Genomic DNA, 16,558 nt, shown 5'->3' on the forward strand with positions numbered 1-16,558 from the left:
TTTTTCTGGATCGGAGAATGTCTTGTATGTTGGGCATAGATTGCTCCTCAGCAGTTCTGTAAACAGCATCACGTAAATGACTATTAACAAGGGGAAGCATGATACAAGGATTACCTACCAATAAGACCAAAATATATTAGTTATCCTGAAATTATCTAGCATTGCAATAGAACAACTGCAGCATTATAGAGAAATCATACAGAGCTGACCTGAATCTAAAGTAAGATATACCTGATGTTTTCTGTGATATAATAGAATAATATGAATGTAAAATTTTTGCTATTACACAAATGGAGACACAAATACACAGAATAACCATAAAATGTATGACAGGTTTCATGTTTCTTAATGCTTGCATGTGGCAAGTGCCATAATTCTAAATATTAAAGCAATTAATGTCACTGACATGTGGTATATATCCATCAGTGTCAGAATTAAAAAAAATGAAACCGAAATTCAGCCATGCAAACAGATGCTATTGGAAAATTTTTAGAAAGGGTTCAATAAAGCCTCTTTCTGTTGTCCCATCCAGAAGTATCTGCTCAAAACTATCAAAGAAGATTTCACAAGCCTGCTTTAAAATCTTTACATTTAACTTGCAGTAGTGATGTACTATTTTTTAATCAAGTAGATCAGTCTTTTTCATATCTCTAAAAAGTCTTTAGTTTTCCAACATATTATCTGCATCGTAAAACTTTAGATGCATAGATACTGTATGACTTCATTGGTGTATTAAATAAATGTGGAAAGTTGCCCACTTCTGCCTCACATGTGGCAGAAATGCTAGTTGAAAAAGGGAGAAATTTAAGCTACATATAAGATGCATCTTAGGTGCTTTACTGCTATACATATTCATTTACTGTTGTGTGTTAAAACTCTACACTTATTTTAACTTGTTTTAACTTGACAGTGTACTTTAATATACAGTGATAATAATTGCCTTTAATATTGTTTGCTACAAGCAACCAGATATTCTCCTGCATAAATAGTTCTACAAAATTATGAGCACAATGAAACCTTTCAATGTACTTCTTTAAAGCTCTACATTTGTAATGAATAAAGTGAGCCAGCCACCTACTAATTGCCACTTGCAATTTCACAAAACTCTGTCAGCCATGCAACAGTGCATCAAACAGTACACTCACATATCTAGTCACTACACTGTCCACACTCTATGCCCAGAATTCAGTAAACTCCATGTAGGGTTCATGTAGAGCCTACACAGACTATTATCGTGTACACAAAGTAGTGCCTGTGGTAGTGGCATGCAATGAATATTAATGAAGCTCTGCATACTTAAGCAAGGTTTTGTAGCATGCACTAGTGCATCTGGCTGCAAAACCTCTTTGTGAATGTAGATAGCACTTATGTGCAAGTTTACTGTCTGCAAAAGGTTGATTGCAAAGCCATTTCTTTTCCGTCGTTTGATATATATTAGGATTATTCATAATTAATATTGTATGTGGAATTGTTTAATGTTTTCTTTTTTTTTTTTTTTCTTCCCAAGTTTGCATGATGAGCTGCTTGCCACAGATGGCTTTGGTTACGCTTACCTTGTTTGCACCACTAGACCACTCTTGCATCAGACCATCCATATATCAGACATGACCCAGATATCCAAAAATAGAAACCAGATGCATTCAATTAATACTACTGTGCATTGCTGGACATCTTGCAAACCTAGTAAGCAAAGCTGCACTGCAGTAATACCGTTACATTAGCAATGAATACTAATATAGGGAACCTTATGTAACTACTCCTGTTGTAACAAGTGTTAAGTCTGGGACTAAATTGCAGATGGTCCTGGGTTTTAGTTCAGGTTATGCAAACTTTTCTTATGCTGTTGTGATATTGCAGATTATACAAATAAAGTGCCATATACACAAGCACTGTCTCAACCTTCTTGTGGCAAGAGATTTAAGTTTAGGACTACTGTACACACAGTCATGGGTTTGAATACCATGTATTCCATGTACATTTTACTCTTGTTCCATGTCACATTATATTTACTCATGTATAATAATACCTGGCACAGTTTTGCTGATATGAACATATATATGTATTAGTGTTGAGACTCTAATACATATATAAGTGTTGAGACACTAATATTGTGTCAGTCATTGACTTATTTATATGAATAATATGCATATATTATGAAAAGTATGACTGTGGGTATAATCTATACCAGTGATGGTGAACCTATGAAGGTGACGCATGCCACAGCATTTTGGGTGACGTGTCAGTGATCACCAACATCTGAATTACCAACGACACTGCTTTTGCATTCGTTGCTCATGTGAAGTGCACTGAATTATTTTGTGCCAGGAGCTTTTGACATGTCAAATCCAAAAGGTTTGCCGTCACTGACCTATACAATGTTCATTAAAGTATAGTTTTGCTCTCCCAATTGAATAACAGAGTTGCGCAAGTAGCTGTATATGAAATAACCTTGGAATTGCATTTCTTGAGAGTGCTCACTGTCTAGTTTCTGATATGTTTGAAAAAGCAAACAAATGCACTTGCCTTACCATGTTTGCTTGATGGTAAGTGGAGTGCAACTTTTCAAATATATTAAAATGCACACAGTGTGCACTCTCAGTAAGAGCAATACATGCAATTGGTGGGAAAACATTATATTTAGAGTAGAATTGGCAGAAAATGCACATTAGACATTGAGCTTGATCTTTTGTAGGCATGCCTGGAGTAGTTGGAGAGGGTGTAAGCTTCCAAGCACAGCCCTGTGGTATTCTTGAGTCCCATGCCTTTGTTGAGCTCCTAGTTAAGGAGCATGACCCTTGCCTTTTTCAGGGGAACTATACAGGTATTTAGTACAAGTCTGAAACCTGGACTAGTGTAGCTAGGACTTTGTCCAGTGTGACAGGTATCCCACGCACTGGAGAACAATGCCATCATCAGTATGATAATCTGCGCAGGAGGAAACAGGACACCTTTGATCACTGGATCAGGGCATGTCAAGCAGGGAATACACCACATATGTGTAAGTATAAATTGCATTAACTATTTGTAAATATTCAAGTTGAATATATTCAAAACTGGTATTCATAATGTATTCTTTTTTTTTTTTTGTTTTTCCACAGCTGGAGAAGAGAAGCCCTCAAATGTGAGGTCTCATGCATCACACCTGACAAGGATGAGAGAAGCATGTGGTATATAAGCATAATTATATAAAGTACTGTTACTGTAGCCTTAACAGTTAAAGATGGATTAGTTTTTATATTGTACAGTTGCATAAAATTCAGCATGCATATCTCAACTGTAAAAGCACGTATGCATGCATTAGTCTGTAGCATAGCTCTCAACAGCCCATATTTTTTGCTGAATATCCAGATTTCTGACTCACTGTTTTGGTCTGCTCCTTATAAGATTTATGGTTTCCTGGAAAATAATTGAGACTGAAGTCACTAAATAATGAGTGTCAAAATGTGTGTTAACTCAAATTCTATGCAACTTTCCATGTTTGCAAGAGCAATATTAAAATATGTCCCTAATTCTGGGTCATTGTATCCCCATCATGTTATGATCTGTCCAGATATCTTGCTCTTAAGAGGTTGGCAATTATGGTCTGCAGCCCAAAGCAACAGTTACACATTCTCAGATAATGAGTATGAATCTAAACATAATTTTATCTGGAGATAGCCATACCTTCAGATTTATGGCTATAGATATAACTACACCTAAATTAAGAAAAGGGGATGTTAGGAATCTTACAGAAAGTAAGGAAGTTACATGGATCTTGAGGCTCAGAGCTGATAGGGGTAAGGATCTCAATGAAAGAGCTTCTTTGAGACCCATTTTGAAATCTAGGAAGCTAAATATTAATTAATTCAGACCTATTATTTGGATTCAGAGTTTTGTCTTATATACTATTCACATTTGCTTTTATAATTATATATATATATATATATATATATATATATATATATATATATATATATATGTGTGTGTTTTATAATATTTGTGTTATTATTAGTAAGTGCCCTTTAAGGTATTTAAACTGTTTAATTGATGTATTTTTCTGATTGGCTGACTTTTCTATTTAAATGGCATTTTTATCTGTGCTTTTTAATGGTCTGAAGAAGCTATTGTGAAAGCACTTACCATTTGTCAATAAATAATTGAAGTTTTTATGGCTCTTCGGCCACTTGGTTATTCCGCTTCTTTGACTTTGCTCATTTTGCTTGGACTTACTCTTTTTAGCAGTGGTTTATTTATCCTGAGGAGTGTTATTTTATTATATTATATTTTTAGTTTATTATTTCCATTTGTTTTGGGTTATGTTTTATTTCATTATTGTATTTTATTTTTTTTATGTTATTGCTGTAACACAGCAGGGTAGGCCAGTTCCCCATGATCCACCTACACTCAATCCACCGGCTCAAGCACCAAGGCCCAGCACTTCTGGGCTGCAGTGTGAAGGCAATCACTCACTGAAACTGCACTACCTGGATCCTCAGGTAGCTCTGCACCAGAGGCTAGGCCTGTAGCCCCTCTGGGAGTAGAGGTAGAGGGGAGTTCATTTATCACTGGAGCTGAGTTACCAGGTATGGTTCATAGGCTTGTACACCTGACAGAGGGCACACACCTATGCTGGATAGAGAACTGCTTTCCATCTTGATACAGAGTATCAACCATAGGTGAAGACTTCGGCCACTGCAGTCAGCGGCATAGTGATGGAAGAGTGATGACAGTCCACTGGGTGAGGACAAGAGTCACACTGTTAATATGCCTGATGTCTGTGGGACCTCGATCTCCCCACCTTCACCCCAACCATGGTGTTCATCCCACTCTTATGTCCTTCACCAGCCCTGTGCCTTGTCTTGTATGTCTTGTCTGTTGGTAAATCCTTCCTCACCCTCCCAACTTGCCTGCCCCAGACATAGCTATGTCCCTTCCCCAACATGGTATAAACAAGAAAGAGGGGTACTTAGTAGCACACTGAAACTGATGAAAGATATCACTTTATTGACATTTATCCTAAGCCATAATTGAGCAATTCAAACAAGTACTAGAAAATTAAGGGTCTCCTTGCTTGGGATGGGACCTGTTGTCTGTTACACCAAAACCAAAATCTTTTCAATTTGAAAAAATAAGATTTTCTAGTAGTATTTTTTTCCTTGCCTCCTTCAATACCCATTGCATATCCTAAAAAACGGTACCTACAGGAGATCAAAGACCTATCATTCATCCTGATGAATGGAGATTTTGCTTACTAGGATGAATCAGAGATCTTGTTGCTAGGGCAAATAAGTCTACTCTGTGAAGAATTTTCTGGGAATTGCCTTTGGCCAGATGCTTGAGAAGTGAGAACTGGTTTTCTAGACTAAAGGGTGTCACTAATGAACTGTTTGCTAAGTCTTTCATGATCTTTTGAAGGACTTTGGAAATAAGAGAAAAGGGAGGAAAGGGGATCGAAATGTTATCTGTTGAAGCCTTTGCAAGGAGCCCTGGAGCATAACTGTTTCAGTTGTTTGTTCAGATTAGAGGAAAACATATTTATTTTAGTAATTCTCCACTGGTGGCGTCATCTGGTGTAGTATTACCTCATGAGGGTCTATGCTGGATCAGCTCAAGAAGTCTTGCACTGTTTTCTGCTCAGAAGGCATGTAAGATGCCTGAAGCAATAAATTGTGCTGACTTGCTGTGTTCCATCACAATGATGGTGAACTTGCATATGTGTGTGGTAGTGTGCAATCTTCTTCCTCTTTGTCTGCATATGTACTACATCACATTGTTGTCTGTCACCACTAAGAGATTGCTGAACACCAGAGCTGATTCAGGGCTTTCAGAGCATCTATGAGGGCTATCATCATTTTTCGATTAATGTGTCTGCATCTTTTTTGTTGTTCCTAGATTCTTTGTACCTTGACATCCTAGAAATTACTTTGATAAAGAAAAAGAATTACATAAAAAACCTAGAAAAATACAATAATTGTTATATAAGCAAACATATTTTTTACAAGGAAAAAGAGAAGACGTATCAAGTTATTTAAGCAGATTAGTAAAAGAAGATGGTAGTGTAATGAGAGAAACAAAAAATATAAAAGGAGAAATAGGAAGAGCTCAGGAAAAGATTATACATTGTGTATTACAAAATGAGCAAGAAATGTTTAAAGAAAAAAAAAAGAAGGTATTAAAAAACATGGAAAGTAAAAAAAAAACAATGGAAAATGGAATAAAGAATTGAAAATTGAGATTTCTTTAAATAAGCTAGATAAAGTATTAGGATAAGTAAATACAGATTTAGTTGCAGACCCAGATGGAAAAGGGTATAAAATGTATACACATCTAAGGGATTGACAAAAAAAGACATTTTTAAAGATTTTGAATGAATGGTTAAATGAAGGTTTTATGGATAAAGAATTATGTAGCAGAATACTTAAATTCATATTAAAAAAGGAAGATAGAACATAATTAAAAAACTGGAAACCAGTAGTATTGGATACTAATGATTATAAGAGCTTTATGGAAATAATACAAAACAGATTTGAAGCTAAAATGGAAATGTTATGGAAAATAGCAAATAGTATAAAGGGAAAGGGTTGCCAAAAATTATTAATGATAGAGAAATTGTGGATTATATTATGAACAGAAAAGGAGAAGTGACAAATCATGATATAGGAGACCTTAATAAGGTATTTGGCACACCTGGACAAGAACTCTTGTGGGTAATAATGAAAGAATATAATATAAGTGAGAAAGTTTGCAAATTATGTAAGCCAGTGTATAGTAATAATAAAGTAAAAATACTTGTAAATGGTTGGTTAAGCCAAGAGGTACATACAAAGAGTGGTGTAACACATGGATGTTGAATAAGTTATATACTCTTTGCATTAGTTGTGTATGTGATAGCATGTGAAATAAATTACAAAATGAAAGAGGTCAGGTATATAACACCTGAAGGGTTACGAATTCCAGTTCTGGTTAACATATGCAGATGACATCATGACAATTGTAAAAAATGGATAAAAGAAGTAATACTTTACACAAAAGAATGTCTAGAGATGATAGTGATGGCTTTAAATAAAGAGACAAGTAAAAGTTTAGGTGATCTAGTAAAGATCAGGGGTATATATTTTGACAATGAATGAAGTTTCTGTGTTTGGAATAACATTTGGGAATAATGATTAGAATTCAACAGGAAAAACAATAGAATAAATGAAGCAAACATGTTTTTTTTCTGGAGAACATATAAATTATCATTCAAAAAAAAGGCTTATTTGGTAAATTCTGTGGCCATGTTGCCTAATGGATAAGGTGTCTGACTTCGGATCAGAAGATTGTAGGTTCGTGTCCTACCATGGTCGTAGTACCAATCAGTCGGGTTGGGAGGGTGGCCTAATGGTTAAGGTGTTTGCCTTACAAGTGCAACGTGCAGGGTTTGAGTCTCACAAGGGATAACTGGCTAGGCTTAAAATGGCTCGCAAGGGCAGTTAGCTTAGTACTAATCTATGAACCTATGAACCTATGAGAAAATAGCATATGTAAGAGTATTTATTTTGCCAACAATATTTGAAAAGGAATTATTGCAGATATTTTTATATGGGGTTATAGATTAAACACAAGTAAAAAGAGGAGTTTTGTATGTAAATAAAGAAGAAGGAAGTTTAGGGTTAATTAATCCAGTGTTATATAGTGATTTATTAAATTTGTACAAAGTGTTTAAGTGGATAAATGAAAAAGATGAGAGATTAGTAGTAAAACTGTATGATTGTAAGTATGATAAGTTCCCAGGTATGATAAAAAAGAGTAAAAGTGAAAAAGAGTTTATAAATGAAGAAACAAAGTGTTACCAAGAAAAAAAATACTTTTGCGGAAAATAAAAACTGATGCTATAGAAAAAGACAGAAAAGTATGGTATAAGTATGTAATGATAAAATATCACTGTGTGAAACCATGGTAAAATCTAACAGATGAAACAATTAAAGCTATCAAAATAAAAAGCCAGTGGTGTAATCAGAAAGCAGAATGTCAAGATTTTTTTGTGGAGACTGGTAATAGATAAATTGCTAGCAAAAGAAAATATGCCATATAAAAGAAAAGTGATAGAATATGTTTGCATTGTCAAGAAGAAGAAACCAAGGAACATGTGTTTTGTAATGTAAAAGAATAAAAAAGTTATGGGGAAAAACTATGTAAAGAAGATTTTTTTGAAGATATAAAAGAAGTGGACAAAATGAACATGGATATGATTAAACATGGATAGTATAAGAATAGAAATAAATAATATCTTAAAGGAGTAGATAAAAAAAGTTATGTTATGTTATATTGGTTATATGGAATGAAAGAATAAATTAAATTATGTTTAATGGTAAATGGTGTTTAGCAACAATATTAAGCAAAATCAGATGGTTATGGAAAAAAAGGAGTGTGGGTCTAATAGGGATGAAAATTTAGCATGATTGTAAAGGAAATTGTGAATATGTGTAAATAGATTTCTATATTTAGATATTTGTACACATTTAAGTATTTCTAAATATGTAAATATTTTGTAAATAAGAGTTATTTTTGTATACAAATAAGACTTCTACTCTTTTTGATAGGTGCCATGGGTCCATCTCCATCCACTTGAGCTGCTATCAACTCAAGCAAATGGGACATGAATTTAACATCTTATCAAAAAGATGAGGTCAGAAGAAGATGAGATTTGAGATATGACAGAAAATAGTGGAATAAGTTAACAGCTTCAAGTATCTGTGAGTGGAGGATGAGGCAAATAGAGGTCTGAATGAGGAGGTACAAGCTAGAATCAAAGAAGCTGTAACCAATTGACATAGAGTGCAAGCGGTAATGTATTACAGAAGCTGGAAAGTAATGTGTATAAAACAGCAGTGTGACAGTACTTCTGCATTGTACAGAAATTTAGCCAGTTCCGACAGAACAGTTTATGAAGCTAAATGGAATAGAAATGAAATGCCTGAGATGGGTAGCAGGATGCACACCGTTGGGTAGATGACGAAATTATGACATCAGAGAAGACACTAAAGTAGCTGCAATTACAGAAGTCAAAGATAACAGATAATGTGATTCAGGTACATGCACAAGAAAGTAAAAGATGACTGAATTAAAAAAACAGAGAGACAAGAAGAAGGCAAGAGGAAAAAAGATTGACAAAGGGGTGACTAGATTGCATTAGAGAAGACTTGTGACAGGCATTACCACTGAAGAAGGTAGGAAAGTAGAACTAAAAATTGAGAGGTGGCAACATTTGATGTGATACTTCAGCCTGATGTAGGGACTGGGGAAAAAGGGGGTAGTTGATGATGATAATGATTCAGTTGCTTTTCATATTCCGTACAACCATAACAATAAAAGTCCATATCATAGGGCAAAAGTTTTCCATCAAGTGAAAACTAATATGGATTACAGGGGTTCAGCACCTCTTCAAAAAAGAAATCTCAGCTTATTCTGAAATTCAGATCAGTGTGTCCTAATGGCTTGAATCAAGAGGTAAACAACAGAACAGTTGTTTGTGGTATATCCCTTGCTAGCTGCTTTAATTAGTCTTGTCTGTCTCTTTTATTTCATTGGTTACTTTTAAGTTGATGTGTGATTTTTACTATTTAAACTACCTGTTTTATCATTTTATATGAATATCATGCCCTGAGCCTCAATAATTGTTGAAAAAACTTTCATTTTACTAGCATTTTGACATTTATACAATTATTTCCTTCAGTTGTTTTCCTGCATTTTTAGAAACAAAATCTTGCATGTGAGATAAAAATAACTAAATAATATAAAGCCAGTAAGACACATTTAATAGCTAAAATGTCAAAAATATTATACTGTCAGACTCTTAAGAGTATAGGTTCATAGCTTCACAGGTGTTTACTAGGCTATTGACCACAAGGGCCTTTTAAGCTTAGCCACACATCTCAAATCTCTAAGTTCTGCTACCCTTGATTAGTGTAAGCATGGGCCTGGGAAATGAACCATTTACAGGTTACCTGTGACCATTAGAAACATAGGTGCCAAACCAGGAATGAATTTCTGGTTTGTCATCCAATTGTCCAAGTTGTACTTGAATTGGGTTAGGGAAGAACTCTGCTTCACATGGATGGGGAGCCTGTTCCATAGATGGAGTAGTCTCTGGGATACATACCTATCTCTCCAGCAAGTTCTATTTATATCACAGGAAAGTTTACATCTTTAGCAAGGGTAATTCTGGTGCTGTTTGCTTTGTGGATATACAGGAGGTCCATCAAAGTGGGGTCTGACAATGCCCTGTATGCCAGGCATAGATCTCCCCTCAAAAGTCTGTAGGAGACAGAATACAGGCATAGGGCCTTGAGGTGGTCTACACAGGACATATTACTTAGGCCCTGTATTCTTTTAGTGAGGAACCTCCGTGGATGTTCCGATTGTTGGATTTGCCTGGTTAGGTACATACCAAAGGGGGCATTGTACTCAATGATAGGTCTGATGAATGCCGAATACAGTGGCACAATGACTTTCTTGTACTTAGATGCCATATATTTGTTTATAAGTTTCACAACATAGAATGATTTCCTCACCACTGTAGACAGTGATGATCAAAGGCTAGATTACTATATATGTGTGTTCCTAAGTCCCTGACTACTGGGTCAACTCTAAGGGGTGTGTTTTTAATATGATAATTACCAGGGATGGACGACTTCCCAAATGATACTATTATGCATTTTTTGGCATTTAGTTTTAGTCCATGGCTCTGACACCAGTTGTTTGTCTGTGTTAGCCCCTGCTATAGACATTTGTTTCAGTGTGAGATTCAGTGACAGTGCCTAATTTACAATCATCTGCAAATTTAGTCAGCCAAAGACCACTGACAATGGCCTTGACTTCTGAGACGTAAATGCCAAAAAGGAGTGGTCCAAGGACTGATCCCTGAGGGACTCCACTTGTGACTAGTCTCTTTGTAGAGGTGGAATCTCCAATTCTAACTTCCTGGGTCCTATCTGTGAGGCAGTTGGCTATCCACAAGGTGACATACGGGTTTGTACCTAACCTTTGAGTTTGTCAACAATGCCCAAGTGGGGTATTGTGTCAAATGCTTTGGCCAGGTCAAGGTAGGCAGTGTGAACAATTCTGCCTTCATCCAATGCTTTGTTGACCTTTTCAAAGAAGCTCACCAGGATGAGAAGGCATGATCAGCCCTTGATGAATCCAAACTGGGTTGGTTCCAGTATCTGGAGGTTTACTATATATCTGTTGATCATCTCCATTATAATTCTTTCCATGGCTTTACATATAATACTAGTGAGACTTACGTGCCTGTAGTTTCCAGGGTCTGTAGATGGCCCACCTTTGTGCCGAGGGATGATTGTTGCCTTTCTCCATGCATGAGGCATGTACATATGTCTTTATGGGCATTCTAATGATGGCCAGCAAAATGCTTCTCTGTGTTAATTAAGTAGTTGTTTCTGTATGATGGGATCTAGGGCACATCATGGTAACCCCTGAAATTATCATGTCAGCCAAGTTGTTCTCTTTCTTTCCTGTTTATGCACTGTGTGGTACATTGGAAAATGAGCACCTTACAGCACTTCTTGTTTCTGTAGCAGTTGCACATTTTATGGGCTCAGGTTGCTGGCCCAAGGCCCAACCCTCCTTGGAGGGTGCACCACACACTTGCATGTGCACACTCACACCTAGGGCAAGTTTAGAATGTCCAGTCCACCTACTGCATTTCTTTGGAATTTGGGTGGAAACCAGAGCACCTGGAGGAGTCCCATGTGAATGCAGGCAGGACATGTAGACGTTGCACCGAAGACACCCCAGCTGAGAATTGAACCAAAGAACCTCTTACTATGAGGCAACAATTATCTACAAATCCAAACCACAATATCTGCTCCAAAATGATTCACAAAGCACCAGCACTCCACTATTCGAAAATCAAACGTGATTCATTTATTAACATACACAAAATAAAATAAAAGTTAAGCGCTTTCATCTAATTAAGACTTCATCAGAACTAACCTTTCTTCCTCCATACATTCACATTATATACTTTTACATCATCACATGACTTTCCAACAATACATTTTTAAAGTGCTAGTGCATATACAAGTTCCTTCTTCATATTTAAAAACATAACCATATATTTCATTTATTTAAACAATCCTTGTCCAAATTGCAAACAATTCTAACCATCTTACATCTTGTCAATAACTAATACATGTAAATAAATAAATAAATATTTGTTTAAATAAATACTAATATAATACATACGTACCTACTATTAAAACACTATGCTTAAAAATTCTGTTAAAAATTCATTTCTTATAGAGAGATAATGTGAATTCATTGTATATATATCCTAAGTGTCCAATATGGGTTTAATTGATACATATTCATTTATACCAGGATATTCGGATGCATTTAACCTTATTTGCCACCTGACCTCCTTGTCACTCACCTTCTTTTTTATGTCCCCACCCCTCATGTTTGTTTTAACTACCTCCAAGATTCCAAATTTAAACCCAGTACATATTTCATTATCTTTCAGATATTTCCATAGGGCGTTGTTACTGTCCTCCTTCCTAATACTGTACATATGGTCATAAATCCTATTCCTTAAACACCGGGTGGTCTTCCCTACATAAAAAACATGGACACTGTGTACAGGTGGCCAAATAAACCAAATTAGTGGACCTACAATTCCCCCTCTGATATTTTATTCTGGTTTTATTGTAGTTGGACAATATTATATCATTACTATCCGTAATATACCTGCATTGTTTACACGTACCACATTTAGTGGTACCACCCCTATCCACTAAATCTGATCTCTTATCTACTTTCCTTTCCAACAATGCCTTCAAATTACTCCCCTTACTAAAAACAAAGTGTGGCTCCCCCCCACTGTTTTATAAATTTTTTCATCGACTTTTAAAATGTTCCAGTTCATAGGTTCATAGGTTCATAGGTTCATACTAGGCTATCTGCCCAAGGGCATTTATAAGCCTAGCCCATAGTTATGTGGCTTTCGCCACCCCTTTAGTTTGAATAAAAACTATGCCTGTCATTTTGCTGTGCCTCTGTCAAGCAGTGACGCTGAAGTAATCCCTGGGGTATATCTGCAATCTCCCATCCATTGGTCAAGATTCCTCTTGAACAAGACCAGAGAGGTGCTCTGCCTCACATGTACCGGGATTTTGTTCCACAGCATAGGGAGTCTCTGGGTGATGAATCTGTCCCTCCAGCACGTTCTATTTATAACCGTGTCAAGGTTTAAGTCTCCCGCCCTTGTGGTTCTGAGGGATCTAGATTTTTGAGGTGAAGCATATTCATCAAATCTGGGTTTGACATGGCCTTATATGTCAGGCACAGGTCACCTCTGAGCAAGCGGTATGAGACTGAATAGAGCTGGAGTTCTTTCAGTCGGGCAGCATAAGACATAATTTTGTGACACTTTATCCTTTTGGTGAGGAACTTTTGGGTCCTTTCAAGCTGCTGAACGTGTATGGTCAGATACATTCGAACGGGGCATTGTACTCAATCATAGGTCTAATAAGTGATGAGTACAGGGGACGATGACCTCCCTTGATCTAGATGTGAATCCCTTCATGATCAGGTGGGTGATATAGAAGGTTTTCCTAACTACTTTAGCAACATGAGTGTCAAGCGAAATGCTACTGTCAACCTGGGTCCCCAGATCTCTGATGACTTTTTCTGTGCTCAGTGGATTGCCACCTATATGGTAGCTAGGGGTAGCCTTGTTTTTCCCAAAGGGTATGACTATGCATTTTTGGCGTTTAACTTCAGGCCATGGCTCTGGCACCAGTTATCCATTTCTGTGAGGCCCTTCTGGAGGATATCTGTGTCAGATGTGTTTTCGACTATGGCCCAGTTTGCAGTCATCTGCAAACTTTGTCAGCCATAACCCTCCTGTGTTTGCTTGTACTTCAGAAAAGTAGATGCCGAACAAGAGTGGACCCAGGACTGAGCCCTGTGGGACACCACTTGTGACAGGCTTTGAGTCTGACATGGCTCCAGCAACTCTGACCCTGTGGGTTCTGTCACTTAGCCAGTTTGCAACCCATCTTGTGATGTATGGGTTTACATTCAAGCTGATGAGTTTTTCGATGATACCTGAGTGGGGTATTGTGTCGAAGGCCTTTGCCAGGTCGAGGTAGGCTGTATGGACTGCCTTTCCTCATCAATGGCCTTGGTGACTGTCTCGAAAAAGTCAACCAAGTTTAAGAGGCAGGATCTGCCTTTGACAAATCCAAACTGAGTTGGATCCAAAGTCTGCAAGTTCCCTATGTCTTTATTTATGAGTTCCATTATGATCCTCTCCATGGCTTTGCAGATAAGGCTTGTCAAGCTAATGGGGCGGTAATTTCCAGGGTCTGTGGAGGCACCGCCCTTATGAAGTGGGACCACAGTCGCCGTGCGCCACTCCTTGGGTACGTATCCTGAGGTGAGGCTAAGATTAAACAGCTGTCCTAACTGTGGGTTTAATTCCTCATTGAGTTCATGAAGCACACAGCCGGGGACACCATCCGGTCCCATGGATGCTGTGTTTTTTGCCTTAGTGAGGGCAGTTCTCACCTGGGCGTGGGAGATGTTTGGGGGCTACAATCCTCTGGAATAGATATCTCTCCTTTTGGGGGGGGGGGAGGGAGAAGTTTGCACTGAACCTGTCAGCCAGTATGTTGGCAATGTGTGTAGGTTCAGTAATTTTCACATCATTTTGAACTAATTCTGAGCATATCTGGGAGTTTCCTCCTAGGTTTCTAACATAGCTAAAGAAGGCCTTATGATTCTCTTTAGAGTCCTTGGCGATTTTTCTCTCAAAATTTGCCTTGGATGATTTTATGAGATCTCTTAGTTTTTACTTATAATGATCAAAGGTGTCTTACCTTTCAAGGATTTTGCTCTATCTTGTAGTAGCTTCCTCCTTTTGTTGTAGAGCTTGTTTATGGCTGGGGTCCACCAGACTGGACGCTTGCCTTTGGTACAGAGAGTCTTAGTTTTGTTTGGGATTGCCTGATCCATGCAGTCCTGTAGGTGCTGGTAGAAGGCATTTGTAAGTGATTCAGCGGTTTGAGTAATGTTTACCACTGGCTCAGGGGCCTTAAAGGAGACAACACTAGTTTTTAGAAGTGTGAAATCGGCTTTTGAGAAGTTTTTCACTGTGGTCTTTTTGTTTCAGGTGGGGGCGGGATGAGGACCTCCAGCGAGATTAGTTTATGATCTGATCTCACCAGTGAGGGGTATACTTCCGGTGTTGAACATTTTGATCCCATGTTCGTGATGATGAGATCAAGTATGTTTTCTCCTCTTGTGGGGATGGTGACTAGTTGTTCCATGGCATTTGAGTTTATGAACTCCAGGAATCTTTGGGTTAGAGTGTTCGGGCTTGAGTAGTGTTCCCAGTCTATATTAGGGTAGTTAAAGTCACCTAGTATGATGGTGTTTGGAGATACATTTATCCCCTCCAATGTTTTCAGGAAGGCCATGTGAGGTTCCTGAGTTTGAGAGGGTGGCCTGTAACATGCTACAAATTGCAGAGCAGTCTTGCCTATGGTTAATTGCACCTGGATGGTCTCCGATGCATCATGCGTTGCCACCAACCTTGAGGTGTGGGTGTCCTTTATGAATATGGACACCCCCCCTCCTTTCCAGTTGTGTTCAATAATTTTTCTAATATCTCCACTAAAGTTATTATGTTGTAGGACACATGCCCTACCATACTTGTTTCCCATTTCATCATTATTTTTGCTGTTTCCTTCTTCGTCTGAGCCGGATGCAAGACCCACACCTAATAAGGGTTTGTATTTTATACCCCATTGTTTCCTAACATAACCTATAACGTCCTCAATCATATCTCTCGGATATCCCCTTTCCATAAAAAAGGATGAAATTTTTACAAATTCACTATCCAAATCTTCCCATTCAGATGTCATCCTCGCCGCCCGGACGCATTGTCCCTTAATTATATTCTTTTTCTGGGCCCGGGGATGATTACTGGAAAAATGTAAATAGGAATTGCTGAATGTTTCCTTCCTATGTATATTAGACTTAAATTTCCCATCCTTCAGGGTTATTTGGACATCTAGGTATGATATAGTTTCCTCATGTTTGTTCATAGTAAACTTAAAATGTTCACTACAAGAATTAATGTATTCACTAAACAATTCTAACTCATTGAGGTCCCCCTTCCACAATATAAAAATGTCATCTAAAAAACGAAAATAACATACTATATATTTGGACCATTGGGTATTAATAATATATTCCTTCTCTCAGTCGAATACTACCAAGTTTGCGTATATGGGGGCACAAGCTGCCCCCATAGCCACTCCTTTACACTGTTTGTAATATTCACCTTCGTACCATATGTAATTGTGGCCCAATACCACATCCATAAATTCCATAATCAGTACTGTTTTGTCCCAAACTACAGATTCAGACCATACTATGCTCTCTTGAAATCTTTGCATCCCTTCTTCTCTAGGTATATTTGAGAAAAGGTCTATAACATCCATGGTTACCAGCCATTTAACCCCTTGTGCTAATCTGGGTTCCAGCCTGCCTAGAAAATCCCATGAATCTA

The 16,558-nt window shown here is 37.5% G+C and overlaps 1 non-coding gene across 1 annotated transcript; it reads left to right on the plus strand.

The window, feature by feature from the left end:
* Positions 1–7,252: 7,252 nt before the first annotated feature.
* Positions 7,253–7,325, plus strand: TRNAR-UCG. Its single transcript has one exon. It is a non-coding gene; the product is annotated as a tRNA-Arg (tRNA).
* The last annotated feature ends 9,233 nt before the right edge of the window (positions 7,326–16,558 follow it).

Source organism: Protopterus annectens, chromosome 1.part2, assembly GCF_019279795.1.
Source record: "Protopterus annectens isolate FY-2018-M chromosome 1.part2, PAN1.0, whole genome shotgun sequence".
NCBI classification, from domain to species: Eukaryota; Metazoa; Chordata; order Ceratodontiformes; family Protopteridae; genus Protopterus; species Protopterus annectens.